General features: G+C 35.9%; 1 pseudogene across 1 annotated transcript; it reads left to right on the top strand.

The window, feature by feature from the left end:
- The first annotated feature begins 416 nt into the window (after positions 1 to 416).
- Positions 417 to 7,097, top strand: LOC145629166 (mitochondrial ATP-independent inner membrane protease subunit 1a-like; annotated as a pseudogene). Its single transcript, XR_014111589.1, has 5 exons — positions 417 to 596; positions 688 to 896; positions 5,283 to 5,393; positions 6,364 to 6,431; positions 6,587 to 7,097. The product of XR_014111589.1 is annotated as a mitochondrial ATP-independent inner membrane protease subunit 1a-like (transcript).
- Positions 7,098 to 7,629: the final 532 nt, after the last annotated feature.

Here is a 7,629-nt window from a genome sequence, read left to right as displayed (position 1 = left end):
ATCCGGAAATTTTAGGCGGATGTACCTAGGACATCAGGAAATTTTAGACGGATGTCCTAATTACCGAAAATAAAAAAAAAACTTACAGAATGATCCGACGCATTCTCCGGCGTACGTATGTTCCACTCGCCGTCCATGACCCAAGACCCGTCGAAAAATTTCACGATTTTTTAAAATAGAAAATTTAGGTGGTCGTGAGACCGATTTGGTTGCAAGGTCGTGGGGACCGATTTTGGGAGGCTCGGGACAACAATGTCGTGAAGTGAGAGGACCGTTTCATGTATTGTGTCCAAATGGGAAACAAGGTCCTTTTTATAACACAAATTGCATAAAGGATATAGTGGTCCATTCAATTCAAAAAGGGTGGGAGCGACAAATAGCAGTTGAGTTTAAAAACTTGTAGTCACACAATCCAGTCTCCTCTCTCCACCCTCAGTTGGTGTAACAGGACAGCACACTCACTATTCACAATGTTCGCGTCGAAGCTTCGGCAATGGCGGAGCATAGCCAAAGAAGCAGTGAACCGCACCATAATCATCGCTAAATTCCTCAGTCTCTTTCATATCACAGAAACTTACATCTTCTCTCCCACAATCGTAATTTTCTCTCACTTTTTCTTCTTAATTTTCTTCCACATTAATCAATTTTCGATACTATTTCTGAAAATTGTGTAGTTTTGATTCACAGGTATATGGTCCGAGCATGCTTCCAACTTTGAATATTCGAGGGGATTGGTTGATAAATTTTCGCATCGAATTGGGAATTTGGAGCTTGGAGATGTTGTCCTTGTTAAATCTCCGCAAAACCCTAGACGAACTTTGACGAAACGTATTTTGGGAATGGAGGGTGATGTTGTTTCCTTTAATTCTAACACTGGATTTCTGAAGACTTTGGTGGTGAGTTTTTAGAAAAAATTTCATTGAATTTTGCTTGCTTATTTTGGATTTTTGTTGGATGAATTGTTTTTCATGTGTGGTTTTACATTTGATTTTGCTTGCTTAATTAGATGTTTTGATTGGATGAGCAGTTTTTACTTATTTATTTATTTTTATTGTGGATTTCTGTTTAATGCTTTGGAGTATTTGTGGGAATACAATTGATTGTTTAGTTATCTGAATTTGGTAATTTTTAGGTGATGATGCCATTTATATGTGAATTTAGGATGAGGAAGAGTGTATTAGTGTAATAATAGCTGTTAAATTTTCTTGTTGATGGTAGTGTCGAGAATGTTTTTTTTTGAAAGAAAGTGGGGAAATAAATATTAAAGCAAGCTTAATTACATCAAGGTTTGTAAGTGTTAAAACACCATGCGCGAAAGAATTCAGAAAAACTTGCTTAGCCTCACCCTCAGGAACTTACTAGCAACAAGATGTGCCTCAGCATTACCACCTCTTTTGACATGGTTACAGGAAAAAGAAACAAAGGAATAAACAATTAAGTAAATGTCCTCAAAAATCAGATTAATCAGAGATCTCCCCTTCTTTCTTGAGCAGATGGCTTTAACAACTTCTAACGCATCGCATTCTAGCTCAACATTCTCAAACCCGAGTTGGCAGGCCAACAGCAGCGGAGCATCCCCATTCTTGCAGCAGGAGCTTCAGCATTGAGAACTGTACTCTCATATTTACCCTATGCACAGCCACTGCAAATACCTCTCCGTCCGACCCACGTATAACAGCCCCCAAACCGCAATCTCTCTGCAATCTCACCATCAACCAGCAGAATAAGTTGGTTTATGTTGTATTACTAACTCGAGTGTCGTGAACAATTGAAAGTTTCGTCAATCTGTGTGAGAAAGCTGTTGCCAAAATTCATATCCCCCTAGATCCCTGTCCAAGAATTTTGAAGTTGTTGGTTAAATAAGGCCAAATAAGAGATTGATGCTCACTTCACCCAAACACTACATTATATAATTTAAGAACGTTTTATTTTCTCATATGATATATGTGTCTATAGGGGTTTAGTTTAATCCCAAATAAAATATTATCTAGTCGAAGCACAGACTCACAATTCTGCTGCGAGCTCTTACAGTTGAGATATACACTCACTGTAGTGGCTACAAGTTTTGGTAGTTATTGAATAACCTTTCGTTTATTTTACTTTGAATTTGAGACTTTTTTATGGAGTGGTTCCCATTATTGATTAGGAAAAATTGAAATAAATAATCCCACCTTTGCTCGATCTGCTCAAAACGAGCCCATCTTTGCGTATTCTGGGAACGAGCCCACCTTTGCCTTCTATTTTCTCAAAACAAGCCCTTGACCTTTTTTTAAGTTAGTAACAGGTTTTAGAAGGTGACTGCCACATGTCACCTTCTAATTGGTCCAATTTTAGAAAATAAATGAAAATAATTTAAAAAAAAAACTTTTATCTCTCCTCTTCCAATCCCAACCACTGACATTACCGGCCATCCCCCCTCCAGCTGCCACCACTGCCCCTGCCTCCTCTCCCCGCTCCGCCTGCTGCCCCTGTCCTCCCCCCAACGACAACCACCTTCATTCACCCTGAAAGTCTGAAACCCACCTGTAGAAACCTTTACCCACCCCTATCTCACTACCTCGTCTCCCAAACTCACCCCAAAAACCCACCAACACTCCCCCTTAACTTTACCTCCACCACTCAAAAGCCCCACCCAAAGAATCCATGCAATTCGAGTATTAATTGCTAATTGCCGCTGCTTGTGCGTCAAATTGGTGATTCGGGGGTTCGTAAATTGCTTGCAAGTGACTTACTTGCGGCGCTGTTGGTGTTATTAGGTGTGATTATTATTGCGGCTGGCTTGCGGTGTTAGCAGAGGTGGTGTGTGCGGTTCGGTGGTGGTGGTGGTAGAGTGCATCAGGTGGTTTGTGGGAGTGAAAGGTGCTGTGATTAATTGAGGTTGATGGTGTATAGTTGCTACGAAGGTGGTGTGGCGGCTTTGGATGCGGTAAGGAGTGGGGGATGGTAGTGTTGGTGGTGACAGGGAATGCAGGTGGGAAGAAGGTGGTGAAGTGGAGGAGAAAGATTTGTAAAAAAATAAAATAAAAGGACCTGCTCAATAGGTCATAGGTAAAAAGGCTTATTTTGAGAAAATAGAGGGCAAAGGTGGGCTCGTTTTGAGCCGATCGAGCAAAGGTGTGATTATTCATTTCAAATTTTCCTATTGATTATTCATTGCTTAAGGAGTTTTGGTAAGCTACCTTACTTGTGTCGATTACCAAATAATAATTGTGTTAAGGGACTTACTTTTTGGTCAACTCAAGGGACTAACTTTTATTATGCTTTTTATTATATTTAGCTGGAAAAGTAGGTAAAGTTCCTAATTGGTGAAAAAAGGTGAGTCACCAAAGGCTAAATTTATAAAGAAGTCCCCAGATATATCTTTACTTTGTTTTAAGGCATCAATAACCAATGTGTAAGATAATTTTATTAAGAAAACACCGCCTGACCTTGCAATGGTTATGTAATAGACTACACCCTCACGAAAAGGACTGTCAAACAAGAACAAAGAACAAACGCACAAAATAGACTGAAATAGCTAAGTAGCTTGAGTCTGTTAATCTCCAAGATAGTATCTTTAGAATACAGGTCTCAATTTCAAATAGTCTACTCACATAACATTCACTAAATCCTCTCCACTTAATTTATATAAAAGAAGGTACACAAGTAGCTGTTACTACTACTCTTGTCTATACTCTACCAATGCTGCTTGCCATGGTTCCACTACTTGCCATGGTTCCACTACTTGCTGCTGCACTGCTACCTTCAGCTCTTAATTGTTTTTGTCTTCATGTGCCACCTCCTCCCTTGCTTTTGTGCTGTGACTGCGGTAACACTTGACAGCCTTGAACCCCCCCTTTTCCTTCTTTTCTCTTCTCTTGTAAAACTTGGCAATTGGCAGCTTTGGGCCTTGGGCTTGGTCCATTACAGGTTAGGATTACTTTATTACTTTAGGAGAGAGAAACCCACATTCCTGGTTCCATTTGAAGACCCCTAGCTATTGATCACATGGTCCTTTCACCTTTTCTCATAATTTTTTTTCCCCCTGAAGTCCTATTTTTATAGAATTAATATATATATATATATATATATATATATATATATATATATATATATATATATATATATATATATATATATATATATATAATGTGTGGCTCACCTGCAAAAGGCACTTGCCTTTACCTTTTGCTTTGTTTCTTGGCTCCAAAGACTTTTGCGCCTTGTGCCCTTTAAACTTTTAGGAATGAAGTTATCCCATCAAATATAGATGTTGCATCAATTGAAGACTAGAGAAGGAGCATGCCACTACTCTGTATTGTATAGCAGAAAGCAGTGATCAATCTTGTTGGAAAATAGGCATGGGGTAGATGTAGTGGATTAAGCATTTTCCTTCTTTAATAATCAAGACTTGTATATCCTCATCTCCTTTCACATTCCTTGGTTCTAGAATTGTAGCCCTCCAATGTACCTTTCAAGTAATAAAAGATCCTTGTCGAAAAGGTATGATTATGGCAACGAAAAGTGGGGGATTCTTTAGGATAGTCTTTCACAACATAGATTGGTAGGGTAAGATCCATGTTGATGCTTTGGTGTGAATATGGTTTGCTCTTCTAGCCAGCAATCTTTTCCAGTCTTGAGGACTTACATCTAAATTATAATATATGTGTTTTACTTTGTTTTTATTTATTATCATGTTTGATGTCATTTTCATCATGTGGATTCACTATTATCATCTGGCAAGGTTTTTGAAATAAGAGTGTGGTTTTGGGCTGACATAGCATTTTGTGCACTAAATTGATAATTGATGTCTGTCAGCATTTGATTACAAATAAATTCACTTGGCTCTTACAGGCTTTTGTAAATAGACTGTTATGAGGCTCTTTATAAGCACGAGAAAAGCTGAGTTCCATGTTATCTTTATTATCAAATGGGGTTCTAAATACACTGAAAATCTTGGTGGTGCTCAAACTTCAAAATACTTTGTTGTCCTGCATGATTGTTGGAGATAGCCCTGTGTGTTTTATGCTGATAAATTAGTATACTTTTTACTCTTCTTGGGTTCCACTTTGTTGAGGATCTCAATTCTCAATGTGTGGTGATGCTATTTGTTAGATTGACCACCAATTTTACATTGCATGACAAATCAAGAGAATGAAAAGTACTTGTTAAGTAGTGAATGTTGATCAGTTGTCTTCCCCGTGCTTTGATTAACCATTATGCCTTTGTGGGAAAATCTCACATTTTTCCAAGGGCAGGAAACGTATACTGTCATTTCATTTTTTATTTCACAAATTGAACAGGTGCCAAAAGGGCATGTTTGGATTCAGGGAGACAACCTGTATGCATCAAATGATTCCCGGCATTTTGGATCAGTTCCTTGTGGACTTATCCAAGGCAAAGCATTTTGTCGGGTGTGTTCATCCATTTTTTTGTTTTAGTTTTGCTGTTGTAAATTTTCTGGTTTTATGATATAAGCCTACAGTCATGATACAATTATTGGAATTATTGCATTTTGGTCTACACATGAAGCTGATTGCTGGTTTCGGTTCCTACCAATATTTTTTCAAGGTTCTTTCTTAAATGTCTGATGCACCTGTAGGTGATAAATCTTCAACAATGAATATAGTACTGGATAAAGTTGGAAGTCCAAAAGCTGAAAGAAATGAAAGATGTTTCTCTCTGAATAGTTGAATAGGATTATGATGCTTAAAATAAAATATGTAGTAAAATTAAATGAAAATAAATAAATAATCAGTCTTTTTGCCTTGGAATGAAACACATATGTGAAATTTTTGTCAGCATGGTTTACCACTACCATATTGAGCTAAGATAGATGATGATGCTATGTTATAAAACATCATCTTATTTAGTAAAGATTTTTTAATTTTAATTTTATTTTTATTTTTATTTTTACATTTCTCCTTGCACTTCGTGTCACTAAAAATGCTTTCAGTTTCAGTTATGATTTATTGTTACCATAGTTATGATTTCAGTTTCCACAAACCCAACACTTTACACCGGTTCAGTTATATACTTCCTCTGTTTTTTTTTTTTTTTTACACCTTTCTATTATCACGCTTGTCAACACATGTTTTTAACGATTAATATCTCTAATTATCAACATTGTAAAATTATAAAAAGTGGATATTAAAATACACATTGAAATGATTCAAACAAGGTCCCACATGAATATGTTTTATCATATCTATAAACCACAAAAGCAAGTCAAATCATGTTGTGTAAATAGTGTAAAAGTCAAACAGTGTCAATTAAAAAAAACGGAGGAAGTATAAGATATTGCTTTTGATCTTCGTATCTCAGACAAGTTGAGTTAGATATAAAAAGATGCATTAATACCTTTATTTTTGTCAAACACCACAGATATGGCCTTTTGCTGAGTTTGGATCATTGGGATTGGGATAATGATGAGATGGAAGCCTCAATGTAAGGTACACTTTCGCACCTTTTCTTATACATTTTGCCTTTACTTTTCAAAAGTAATCTTAAATTCTTATTGATGAAATACTGGTTAAATAAAATTTCAGTCCTAATGCATGTAATTCCATATCACCTTGCTGAATCCTTCTGTTGTGTGCGCCTGCAGTTCAAGTGTTACAGATTGGAACCTGTTCATGAATGAGGACTTGACTCAAATGATGTTCGCTTATCACCCCCCTTTTTGGGGTTTCTTCAAGTTGACCGGAACATCTTAGCAAGAGCAAGTATACACCATTAACGCTTCATGCATGAAGCTGCTCGTAGTCATGATCTGTGGAGAATTGAACTCCTCTAACTTGTACTTTTTGTCTAATTGTATTCTTTTTGATAGCTCATGATAGTTCTTGGACTCACCTCAAAAGTTTTTTTTCTTCTTTTCATACCTTAAAAGTTTTTCTGTATCGTTTTCTTTTCATTTGTTTTTTACAAAAAATAAAATAAAATAAAATACAATTAAAAGTATTTCAGCTTAGGAGGGGTGTGAGGAGCTGTGCTCAAAGTTTTCTATTTATTCCAATTGTCTTAGATTATGGAAATAGTTTTACAATTTTTACTTATGAGAAGTGTAAAGAAAGATGTTAAGATAGCCATAAGTACAGTTTGAAAGATTAATTACAGAGATGATTGGTGGTTGTCTTGTTTATTTTTATTTTCTGTTAGCAATCTTTCATGTAAACAAGTTGTAGGAACGAGCTATCCAACTCTCTGTTAATAACCTTTGGTTAAGCCTTATAGAAATATTTTTCCTCACCTTTAAAAGATGGGAAGAAATCTAGATGCGTATCCGATTTTTTTTTTTTTATTTTTTTTTATTTTGTAAAGAACATCACATATAATCGTTTTGTAAGTAAGAAAACATCCAACTTTATGTTCTTTAAATCTAATATATATAAATCAAGTAGGCATTTTTCGGGAGCATTTGGCGCGCCACATAAGAAAAGGTATTATTTCAACCAATGAAAAATTAGATTAATAATTTATTTTAGAATTAAAAAATTTACTCGCCACCTAAGCAAAAGTGACGAATAAGATTTAAGAATTTTGACATATAGGTAGAGAATAATTAAAATTTAAATCACTTTTAAAAACCAATAATTATCTTTTCTAAAAAAAAAACTAAGTAATAATTATCTTTTTTACATATATGGA

This window comes from Chenopodium album, chromosome 4 (assembly GCF_948465745.1).
Source record: "Chenopodium album chromosome 4, dcCheAlbu1.1, whole genome shotgun sequence".
Lineage (NCBI taxonomy): Eukaryota > Viridiplantae > Streptophyta > Magnoliopsida > Caryophyllales > Amaranthaceae > Chenopodium > Chenopodium album.
Note: the sequence above shows the minus strand (reverse complement) of the source record. Positions and strands in the feature narration are given on the sequence as shown.